The sequence below is a fragment of the Dermochelys coriacea genome, chromosome 6 (genome assembly GCF_009764565.3).
Source record: "Dermochelys coriacea isolate rDerCor1 chromosome 6, rDerCor1.pri.v4, whole genome shotgun sequence".
Classification (NCBI taxonomy): Eukaryota; Metazoa; Chordata; order Testudines; family Dermochelyidae; genus Dermochelys; species Dermochelys coriacea.
In genome coordinates this window covers 37,990,254-38,002,349 of record NC_050073.1, presented here as the reverse complement: position 1 = coordinate 38,002,349, position 12,096 = coordinate 37,990,254, and positions in this window count along the sequence as shown.

The following is a 12,096-nucleotide window of genomic DNA, read 5'->3' as shown; positions in this document are numbered from 1 at the left end:
AAAGGCAGGTCTTCACTACCCGCCGGATCAGCAGGTAGTGATCGATCTATCAGGGATCGATTTATCGCGTCTCATCTAGACGCGATAAATCGATCCCCGAATGTGCTCACTGTTGACTCCGGAACTCCAGCTCATGAGAGGAGGAAGCGGAGTCGACGGGGGAGCAGCAGCAATCGACTCGCCGCCGTCCTCATGGCCAGGTAAGTCAACCTATGATATGCCCACTTCAGCTATGCTATTCGCCCCCCGCCCCCAGTGTAGAACAGGGATAAGGTGCCACAAGGACTCCTCATTGTTTTTGCTGATACAAACTAACACGGCTACCCCCCTGAAACTGAGATTCACTGACTGTTACCTGCAAGGCGAGGGATTGTGGTAATATAGTTCTGTGTGTCTGTAGCACAACATCATACAGGTGCCTCAGACAAATGTTTCACTTCAGTCAAAGTTGAACAGGGCCTGGACAACTGTACCATTCACCCGTATGGAAGCCATGTACTTAGTGGGTCCCAATATATGAGCCAGTTCTCCACAGTTTGGGAGTGCTCACAGCTGCACTACACTAAGAGGTATTTGCTCCTACAAAAAGCAAGGTGGGCCTCTTAGCTCTTTAGAAAATTTATTCTCATACCTGCAGGGTCTCCTCTGGCAGACATTTTCTTGTTGATATGCAGTAATGCAAGTACAAATGAATGATGACTATGCCAGTTTCTCTAACTAAGCTTTGATTGGTTACCAGTTTTAGTGGTGCCCAGCTAAGCTTATATTTAATTTAATCATCTTTTATTTCATGCTTTAACCATACTTTTTATACTTTGCAAGTAGCACCTCCTTTTAAAGATCCAGGGAGTTATGTCTGGTTGACTGTTACATTCATTTAATCATTGGCAGGTGCCTCAAAGAAGAAGACACTGAAGATGCTGTGTCATGAATTGGTAACAGCCTAAGTACACGGTCACTGGCAACTGACATGGTGTTCACTGTTCCCTGACAGTGCCATGAGGAGGCTGGTGACGGGGGGCAATGGGATAGAGTGTGAAAGGGAATAGGCACTGTTAGTCATCATTCCCGACAGCACTTATGGGTTTTAATTAAACAGACTGTTATGTAGAAATAAATGAGAAGAGACAATTAGTAACGATTCAATTTCTAAATCAATTACAGCAAATAACTTATTTCTTCTCCCATTATTACTTTCTTCACTTCCCTCGCTGCACTTCTTCCTCTCCTGTTAGTGTCATTTTCTCTCACGTTATACCTTCATGCCACTTCTCTATTCCCCCTTTTCCAATATATTGTTGTCATGCATTTGTCCTTCCCACATATTGAGACCAAGGTCTCCAAGGTAGGCAAATTCTATGTTGGTATATACACCAAATAAATTAAAAACAGGAATGAGATCCCTTCTCATAAAAACAACCTTAAATCCTATAAGATGTAAGCTCATGTTCAGAACAAGAACAATAAAAGGGGAAATCAAGAGGAGAAATGTTTCAAAATCCAGCTTGCTTATTTACAAGGTGAGTTTTGTCCTCTTCCTAGCCTGGCACACACCAAGCAGCCACTTTCAGATATTCTGGGAAAATATTTGAAAGGAAAATCTTTTCCTTTTTTTTTCCTTTTCATTTGTGAAAGTACTGAATTACTCTGGACTCTTGCCCCAAATGGAGGGCAAGTTTAGTGCTGGTGAAGGTGCTAGAAATTAACAGTTCTGGATCCTGAAGTCCTCTCTTTATCCATAGAAGAGTTACAGCATGGGAAGAAGCAATATATACTTCTTCATACTCCCCTACCATTGTGCTTCTATCCTGATCTGGTCAGGAAGAGGGGAATTCAAACTGAAAGGGTACGTCTGCACTGCAAAAAAAGAATTGAGATAGCAATTTTGGGAGCCCAGGTCAGCTGACTCTGGCTCACACTACAAGGTTAAAAATAGCAGTGTAGACGTTCTTGCTCGGGCTGGAGCTCAAGCTCTGAGACCTACCCCCCCTTTGAGTTTTGGAACCCAAGCTCCAGCCAAGTGTTTTTTTAGACCCATAGCATGAGCCCTGCAAGCTCAAGTCAGTTGACCTGGGCTGTGTGACTTGCTATGTTTTTTTGTTTTTATAGTGCAGCCCTAAACCAAGTCTGTTTTATGTATCTCATGCTGGGTGATATGATGATGATATGATATGAAAGGACTCAATTATTGTAAAACTAAACTGGCTCTTTATTAAGATATGCAATTATAACTGGTATTCTAGCCATGTACACACATGTACACACAGACTGACTTCCTCCTCCAAACTCTTCACTCCTGCAATCTGTGCTCCTCCCTCCAAGTTCCAGGAAGGTTACTACCATGCCCATTCCATCCTTGTCTTTTCTGCAGGGAAGATGTTGTAATAGGTGTTCATTGTGGTAATATCTGGTTGGTTTGCTTGCTTGTTCGAGAGTATTTTAGTGATGTGGAAACCAACATGAACAAGATTGAGACTAACCACTTATCTTACATACATTTCCAAACAATGACTTGCAGCCTAGCAAGTTTACAGTTGATGATTTAGAGATTAAAGGCTATGTATCTCCTTACAAGATCTATCTAATCTGTCACCTAAGCCTTTATACCATGGTCATCACAGTACTGAGTGCCTTACAAAAAGTTAAAGGAAACATATGGGATCTCAGTCTCCATTTCTTTGCTCTACCCCCAGATGAAAGGGAACTGTTTGTTTGTTCGTTTGTTTGTGTCAGTATGTAGTAATTGTGGGAAAGTTAAGCTAAAGAAGTATGTGCATGCTCTCTAATCTGCACCACCATGTTCCTAGAAGATATTTTATTTACACCATTCTCTTTTCTTTTTCTGAACTTTAAAAGAAATATAGGGTAATGTTGCAAAGCAGGTGTGTATGCATGCGTGTGTTTGCATGCTTGGTATCACACTTATCTGTGAGGATCTGGAATCATGTAATGACAGACAGCCCCATACTGTTTTCTGATGCCTGGGGGGGAATATTAAGCCTTTCTAAAAACCCGAGGGTTGGAAAAAAATGTCTGCAAAGAGTCAATTCAATAAATATGTATTTTACTCTACATTTCTATGAATAAAGTCAACACACACACCCCATCTATCCACAAATAAAAGAAGGTCCTTTCCCTACTGGATGCATTTACTTCTTCTGTAAGAGTCCATTACCTTTGTTCAGCAGGGAAGACAGATAAATGAACTAATAACACCTTTATGGGATGAGAATACTATATCAAGTTTTGATTCAGCAACCTACAAGGCTAAGTGAATGCTATTTTTGTACATTTTTGTAGACACCCTACAGATCAGGCTTGTTGTACTGTCCTAGAAACAGTGCTTAATTTGTGCTGGGGCTTGTCATATGGCACTTTTAGACTAGGCAGTTCACAGCCCCAACACTGAGATTCATAGATTCATAGATTCATGGATACAAAGGTCAGAAGGGACCATTCTGATCATCTAGTCCGACCTCCTGCACAGCGCAGGCCACAGAATCTCACCCACCCACTCCTATGAAAAACCTCACCCATGTCTGAGCTATTGAAGTCCTTAAATCATGGTTTAAAGACTTCAAGGAGCAGAGAAGCCTCCCTCAAGTCAACCATGCCCCATGCTACAGAGGAAGGCGAAAAACCTCCAGGGCCTCTCCAATCTGCCCTGGAGGAAAATTCCTTCCCGACCCCAAATATGGCAATCAGCTAAACCCTGAGCATATGGGCAAGATTCACCAGCCAGATACTACAGAAAATTCTTTCCTGGGTACTCAGATCCTATCCATCTAATATCCCATCTCAGGGGATTTGGCCTATTTACCCTGAATATTTAAAGATCAATTACTTACCAAAATCCCATTATCCTATCATATCATCTCCTCCATAAACTTATCAAGTAGAATCTTAAAAGCAGATAGATCTTTTGCCCCCACTGCTTCCCTTGCAAGGCTGTTCCAAAACTTCACTCCTCTGATGGTTAAAAACCTTCGTCTGATTTCAAGTCTAAACTTCCTGGTGGTCAGTTTATACCCATTTGTTCTTGTGTCCACATTGGTGCTGAGCTTAAATAATACCTCTCCCTCTCCTGTATTTATCCCTCTGATATATTATAGAGAGCAATCATATCTCCCCTCAACCTTCTTTTAGTTAGGCTAAACAAGCCAAGCTCCTTGAGTCTCCTTTCATAAGATAAGTTTTCCATTCCTCGGATCATCCTAGTAGCCCTTCTCTGTACCTGCTCCAGTTTGAATTCATCCTTTTTAAACATGGGAGACCAGAACTGCACACAGTATTCTAGGTGAGGTCTCACCAGTACCTTGTATAACGGTACTAAAACCTCCTTATCCCTACTGGAAATGCCTCTCCTGATGCATCCCAAAACCGCATTAGCTTTTTTCACAGCCATATCACATTGGCAGCTCATAGTCATCCTATGATCAACCAATACTCCAAGGTCCTTCTCCTCTTCTGTTACTTCTAATTGATGCGTCCCCAACTTATAACTAAAATTCTTGTTATTAATCCCTAAATGCATAACCTTACACTTCTCACTATTAAATTTCATCCTATTACTATTACTCCAGTTTACAAGGTCATCCAGATCCTCCTGTATAATATCCCGATCCTTCTCCAAATTGGCAATACCTCCCAGCTTTGTATCATCTGCAAACTTTATTAGCACACTCCCACTTTTTGTGCCAAGGTCAGTAATAAAAAGATTAAATAAGATTGGTCCCAAAACCGATCCCTGAGGAACTCCACTGGTAACCTCCCTCCAACCTGACAGTTCGCCTTTTAGTAGGACCCGTTGCAGTCTCCCCTTTAACCAATTCCTTATCCACCTTTTGATGTTCATATTGATCCCCATCTTCTCCAATTTAACTAATAATTCCCCATGTGGCACGGTATCAAATGCCTTACTGAAATCTAGGTAAATTAGATCCACTGCATTTCCTTTATCTAAAAAATCTGTTACCTTTTTAAAAAAGGAGATTAGGTTGGTTTGGCATGATCTACCTTTTGTAAAACCATGTTGTATTTTGTCCCATTTACCATTGACTTCAATGTCCTTAACTAATTTCTCCTTCAAAATTTTTTCCAGGACCTTGCATACTACAGATGTCAAACTAACTGGCCTGTAGTTACCCGGATTTTTTTTTTTTCCTTTCTTAAAAATAGGAACTATATTAGCAATTCTCCAATCATTCGGTACTACTCCTGAGTTTACAGATTCATTAAAAATTCTTGCTAATGGGCTTGCAATTTCAGGTGCCAATTCCTTTAATATTCTTGGATGAAGATTATCTGGGCCCCCCGATTTAGTCCCATTAAGCTGTTTCAGTTTCGCTTCTACCTCAGATATGGTAATATCTACCTCTATATCCTCATTCCCATTTGTCATGCTACCATTATCCCTAAGATCCTCTTTAGCCTTATTAAAGACTGAGGCAAAGTATTTGTTTAGATATTGGACCATGCCTAGATTATCTTTAACCTCCACTCCATCCTCAGTGTTAAGCGGCCCCACTTCTTCTTTCTTAGTTTTCTTCTTATTTATATGGCTATAGAACCTTTTACTATTGGTTTTAATTCCCTTTGCAAGGTCCAACTCTATTCAACTTTTAGCCTGTCTCACTTTATCCCTACATGTTCTGACCTCAATAAGGTAGCTTTCCTTGCTGATCCCTCCCATCTTCCACTCCCTGTATGCTTTCTGCTTCTTCTTAATCACCTCTCTAAGATGCTTGCTCATCCAGCTTGGTCTACAACTCCTTCCTATGAATTTTTTCCCCTTTCTTGGGATACAGGCTTCCGATAGCTTCTGCAGCTTTGATTTAAAGTAATCCCAGGCCTCCTCTACCTTTAGATCTATAAGTTCTTCAGTCCAATTTAGTTTGAACTGAATTAGCTCATGATCACTTGAGCCAAGATTGTCCCCTACAACCATTTCGTCTATGAGGTCCTCGCTACTCACCAAAATTAAATCTAAAATGGCATCCCCTCTAGTCGGTTCAGCAATTACTTGATGAAGGAATCCATCAGCTATCGCATCTAGGAAAATCTGAGCCCTATTATTATTACTAGCACTGGTCCTCCAGTCTATATCTGGGAAATTAAAGTCTCCCATGATCACGCAGTTTCCATTAGTATTTACTTTAATAAAGACATTAAAAAGGGCTCTATCCATATCCAAATTAGATCCCGGAGATCTATAGCACACCCCAAGCACTATCGTAGGAGAGGCTTTACTAGTTTTCTTCCCCAATGTAATTTTTGCCCAGACGGACTCTGTCTTATCCATTGCATCGCTTCTTATTTCTTTACATTCTACCTCATCATTGATATACAATGCTACTCCACCACCTTTACCTTTGTTTCTGTCTTTCCTAAACAGCACATACCCTTCAATACCTGTAGTCCAGTCATGACTACTATTCCACCATGTTTCTGTTATCCTTATAATATCTGGTTTCACTTCCTGCACCAGTAGCTCTAGTTCCTCCATTTTGTTACCTAGGTTCCTCGCATTGGTGTATAAACATCTTAATTTTTGCTGTTTGGCCTCGCTCACATTTTGTACCCTATTAGGCACAGTCATTCTACAGCCAGTATAACCTATTAGACTAGTATCCACACCGCCCTCGCTCCTTATATACATTCTCCTACCCACGGCTGTATCCTTTCTTACTTCGTCTTCTTTCCTCTCAATGCTAAAATCTGGCGTGGAGATTTCCTGGACATCTCCCATCCATCTCCCCCTAATTCCTAGTTTAAAGCTCTCTTTATCAGTTGTGCCAGCCTCGATCCTAGAAGTCTATTTCCTTCCCTACTCAGATGAAGTCCATCCTGAGAGAACTGTCCTCTGTCCGTGAATGCCTCCCAGTGGCCATACATCCCAAAGCCCTCCTTATAGCACCACTGCCTAAGCCATCTGTTGACAGTCATAATCTTGTCACACCTTTGTTGCCCTTCTCTAGGAACAGGAAGGATCCCACTAAAGATCACCTGAGCCTCAATTTCCTTAAGCGTCTTCCCCAGCCTAGCATAGTCTCCCTTAATACTTTCCAGCGAGAATCTAACCGTATCATTTGTTCCCACATGAAGGATAATTAGGGGATTCTTTTCCGCTCCCTTTAGGATCCTTTTCAACCTCAGGTCTACATCCCGTATCTTAACACTTCTAGGCTCCCAGCCAGTAGCCGCTACTCTCAGCCACCCAGCTCTGAAGGCAGCACCACCACTAGCAGCAGTGCAGAAGTAAGGATGACAATAATATACTATGCCACCCTTACTTCTGTGCTGCTGCTGATGGTGGCGCTGCCTTCAGAGCAGGGTGCCCAGCCTGCAGCTGCCACTTTCCAGCCACCCAGTTTGAGCCCCAGCACCTCTTTCATTACAAATTAAGCATTGCCTAGAGCTTTCTTTATCTTAACAATGCACCATATCTAACTGGCAAAAACCAATAATTTGTTCACGTCAGCTTTTCTTCTTTAAATACTACAATGAACTATGTAGATAATTGCAAAGTTCATGAATGAATTCAGTCTACAGTACCTGAAGTGCTGACAAACTATAAAGCACATCTATAACATAAATACTCTATGTTTATAAGTGATGAGTCTAATCTTTAACAGACCCCTATGCCATGCCAGAACTTGTCTATTCAGATTCTTATACCATTTGAATCACCATGGAATCTGAGTACTCTCCAATGGTACAGTAAGGCCATGGTTCAGCAAGGTACATAAGCACACCCCTGACTTTAAGCATGTGAGTAGTCCCTGCATGAGTAATCTCATGTTTTACTTCATACATCTGATGAACTGGGTTCTAGCCCACGAAAGCGTATGCCCAAATAAATGTGTTAGTCTCTAAGGTGCCACAAGGACTCCTTGGTTTTTTTGCTTATGTTTCAGGTTAGATATGCGCTTAAGTACCTTGCTGAACTGGGGTGTATGTGTTGTGACTGTTATGTGTAGTTCTTTACTTCTTTCTTTCTTTTTTCTCCACAGCGGAAAATTGAATGTGAATAGTTTTTAATATAATTTTAATTGTTTAAAAAATGTATTTTATCTACTATGCTGTATATTAATGAAAGCAAGGTCAAAAAAATGGAAGGTTTCATAAAGGTTTTGGTGGGTTTTAGATCCAACACAATTTCATTCCGGTCTTGGACTAATTCCAAGAAAGCGTTGTCTCCTGCACAAAAAAGCTTTACTTACCTCACTAGGTCTATGGACTCTAATATTATCTTGCACTTTGATTCACTGCTGAAGAGAGTTTTTGGGTTTTTTTGTTTTATTATGTTTTGTTTACAGTTTTAGAAATTTGATTCTACAATCCAAGGAAAATCCCTCTTGTTCAGCAGCTATTTTCCTTCCTTTATTGTTTTTGTAAAGGAATTCATATTTGTGAAATGTATGACCTACGCTTTGCACTGGATTCTGTATAAGATTATGTTACATCAAGCAATTCAAGAAATTAAATGTTGAGATTACATTGGAAAAAAATTAAATCCTCCTGAGTAGTTTATCATTCCACTGGTTATCCTCCACCAGCTTAACTGTTGAAGATAATATATTATGAGCCTGCTCATATCTTTTGAAAATGCATTTGCCTGCTTCTAAAACATCCCTGATTTTCATAGACTTCTCTAATTTTGCAATAGAAATTTCATCTTTCATTATCTTTAGTCTGGTGTTTTTCTTGTTGAAGGCTGGGAAAGAAAATACAGAAAATAATGTAATATATTCTAGAAAGAAAAGGAGTACTTGTGGCACCTTAGAGACTAACAAATTTATTTGAGCATAAGCTTTCGTGAGCTACAGCTCACTTCATCGGATGCATTTGCTCCGATGAAGTGAGATGTAGCTCACGAAAGCTTATGCTCTAATAAATTTGTTAGTCTCTAAGGTGCCACAAGTACTCCTTTTCTTTTTGTGAATACAGACTAACAGGGCTGCTATTCTGAAACCTGTCATATATTCTAGAGTAACATACAAAGATGGGATGTAATTCTCAGGCTTTTTATTGCCAATCTGACTATATTGGATTTTCATGATTATTGTCCTTGATATTTCTAGAAGATTTTAGAAGCGCTTACCAGGTTGCAGGCTACCTACCATACATTGTGTAAAATTAAAATCAATTATAGCTATGCACTCATTTATGCAGTTTTTTTAAAGGGATATGTTTATGATCATCTAGACTGGATTTTGTTATAAATCTAGATGTGATACTGTTAGCCTTTTCCATATTCAAAGTGCAACCATATACTTTCAGTCAGAATGTCCTCTACTACATTCTTAGTGAACAAAAAAGAACAAAAATAATGTCTCCATGAGTGATCACAGTGTGTGAGAATCTCCTCTGTAGCAGGCTGCATCTGAATACAAAATTGCAGTTCCTCTGTAAGAGATAAGAGGACTTTTCTCTCTTTAAGGATGTGGTACAAAGTAAACAAGTATCGGCATACACCATAGAAACCAAAAGACTTTTGGTTTTGGGAGAAGTATAGTGCTATTTAGCAGAAGAAAGTAGTTCCTGTAACTTGTGGTGATGTATTTACTATGTATGCTATTCTATGGGAGTTCTTGGTGTGGAAGTAGGTGAGTCAGCTGATCAGACTATTCTCCACAAACTAGTCAGACTAGTCATTTTGTTACCCTAACAAAGACAAAAATGTCCCATCCTGAGGATGGTGATAAGTGAACCTACAAAGATTCTGGGTTCTGTTCATGATAGTTTGGTTGACTATCCAAAAGTTGAACCAAAAGCATCCAAGTAAAACCTTTTTGGTGTCAAAATCATGCCAAAAAGTCACAGGATAAAACATTTTAAATATTATTTCTAGCACTTCATGGATTGGGCCAGCTGAGCAAGAACCCAAAATCAATTTTTTGAGGTATTCTGACTGTTTCACTACTAAGTAATGCCAGGAAATGCACAAGCAGAGAAGAGAATTTTTTCCCAAACTCAGATAAGGTACATCTCCATATTCAATTGAGGTAAAAAAAAATCTGCCAATATAGCTGTGTGAAATTACTGGTGATATTTTTACTGTAAAAGTTAACAAATGCTGCTCTTTCATTTCAAGTGATTTTGGATCCTTCCAGTTTTACATTTCTGCTCTTTTTGCATCCATCACATAAGAAAATTCAAATTTTGCATTTTGGAGTCACCCTTCTCGTAGAAATGACCCCATCTCCACTGGAAAAACTTTATGAAATGTGGTGAAAATTGTGATGAAATTGAGCCTGTTATAACAAAATGTGGTGGTGTCTGGGAGGTATCCTCAAATTCTGAGAAGCTTTGACATTTGCAAATGTTTTGTACAGATTTTATTGCAGTACTATGAAGGGTGTGAATACAGGGATACCAAGGGTCAGAGGCTCATTTAACTAATTTTTGCTGGAAGTTGGCTTCAAAATTTTGCTAATAGCATAGTGAAGTTTTGTCTTAAGTTGTCACTAAAGACTGTACATTATTAATCGTGCACTTAGCTAGACTACACAGCCACCGGTTCCTATCACCCTTATTTGTCTCCTCCCAATCCTATACCCTTTGTTTCTTTGCTTGTTGCACCCACTTCTTAACTTTGGTCTGAAATTAAGTCCCAGTCCTGGAAACTCTTAAGCACATGGTTAACTTTGTTCACAGGATGTGGAGGTGGTCCTTAACTCTCCCAACACTCTTGGAAGGCAGAAAAATATTATTAGCTCCATTTTTACAAGCAGAAATACTGAGACAATAAGTTAAATTATTTGATCATGGAAACTGAGGGAGACTGGCTTCAGATATAAGCACACTTACCCTTCTGCCTAAGGCCATAGATGGTAAACTCTTTAGGGGATGTCTATCTTAAGTATTTATAGGGCCCCCATTATTGTAATGTTTGAGCATCTCCTGGTATATATCCTCATAACAGCCCCGTAAGGGAGGGAAATGCTATTCACCCTATTTTATAGAGTGAAAGAGAAGATAAGTGACTTGCTCAAGCTCACCCAGGTAGAAGAATAGGGACTTGAAGCCAGGTTTCCCAAGTGCTAGATTAGGAACCTAACCGTAGGACCATCCTTCCTCTCCTATGGCTGCTCTTATTAAATACTGATTGTAACTGGGCCTTTCAAGTGCTAATGCAATATAGATTATAATACTGAAGAAAATTATCTCCCTGTATCATTGTGTAATGGAGAAGAACAATTCTCCATGTAGTTTCTAACTATTTCTGGCTGTAGCTCTTTTTTTTACCCCCAGGATTGTGGCAAATACACCAGGCAGACATTTGCCTTCAGTTACACCCATGCACTCACACTGATTTCACGGGAGTTTCAAGAGTGTGTATGAGGGCATTGTTAATTCCAAAGTATGATGCATGCTGCCCAGTAAAAGCAGGGTTACTCCAACCTGGGCATGCAGAAACATTTATATAAAATAAAGAGAGAGAAAAGCAATGACAGCAATTAAACTCTCACTGAAAATCGCAAGAGCAGGGAAATATTTCAGCATCTGCTGGCGCGGTTTGGGATGTATTTTAATATTATTACTTTGAAAAGGATGAAGAGTTATTATATTTATAAATTTCCCCCCTTCCAAGGTGCTCAAGATGCTGCACAACAGTTTAGAGCATAATGACAGGTTTCAGAGTAGCAGCCGTGTTAGTCTGTATTCGCAAAAAGAAAAGGAGTACTTGTGGCACCTTAGAGACTAACAAATTTATTAGAGCATAAGCTTTCGTGAGCTACAGCTCACTTCATCGGATGCATTTGGTGGAAAAAACAGAGGAGAGATTTATATACACACACTCTGTGTGTGTGTGTATATAAATCTCTCCTCTGTTTTTTCCACCAAATGCATCCGATGAAGTGAGCTGTAGCTCACGAAAGCTTATGCTCTAATAAATTTGTTAGTCTCTAAGGTGCCACAAGTACTCCTTTTAGTTTAGAGCATAACACCCTCTTCTCTTTCCCAGAAAAAGCACAGAGAAACCGCCTGGATTAAACAACATGCAGACTGCAGTACCAGAGACTCCCTTAGGATCATTGCATTGCCTGAACATGAACTCACTTTAGAAAGGGTACATCTGGGATTTGGGGT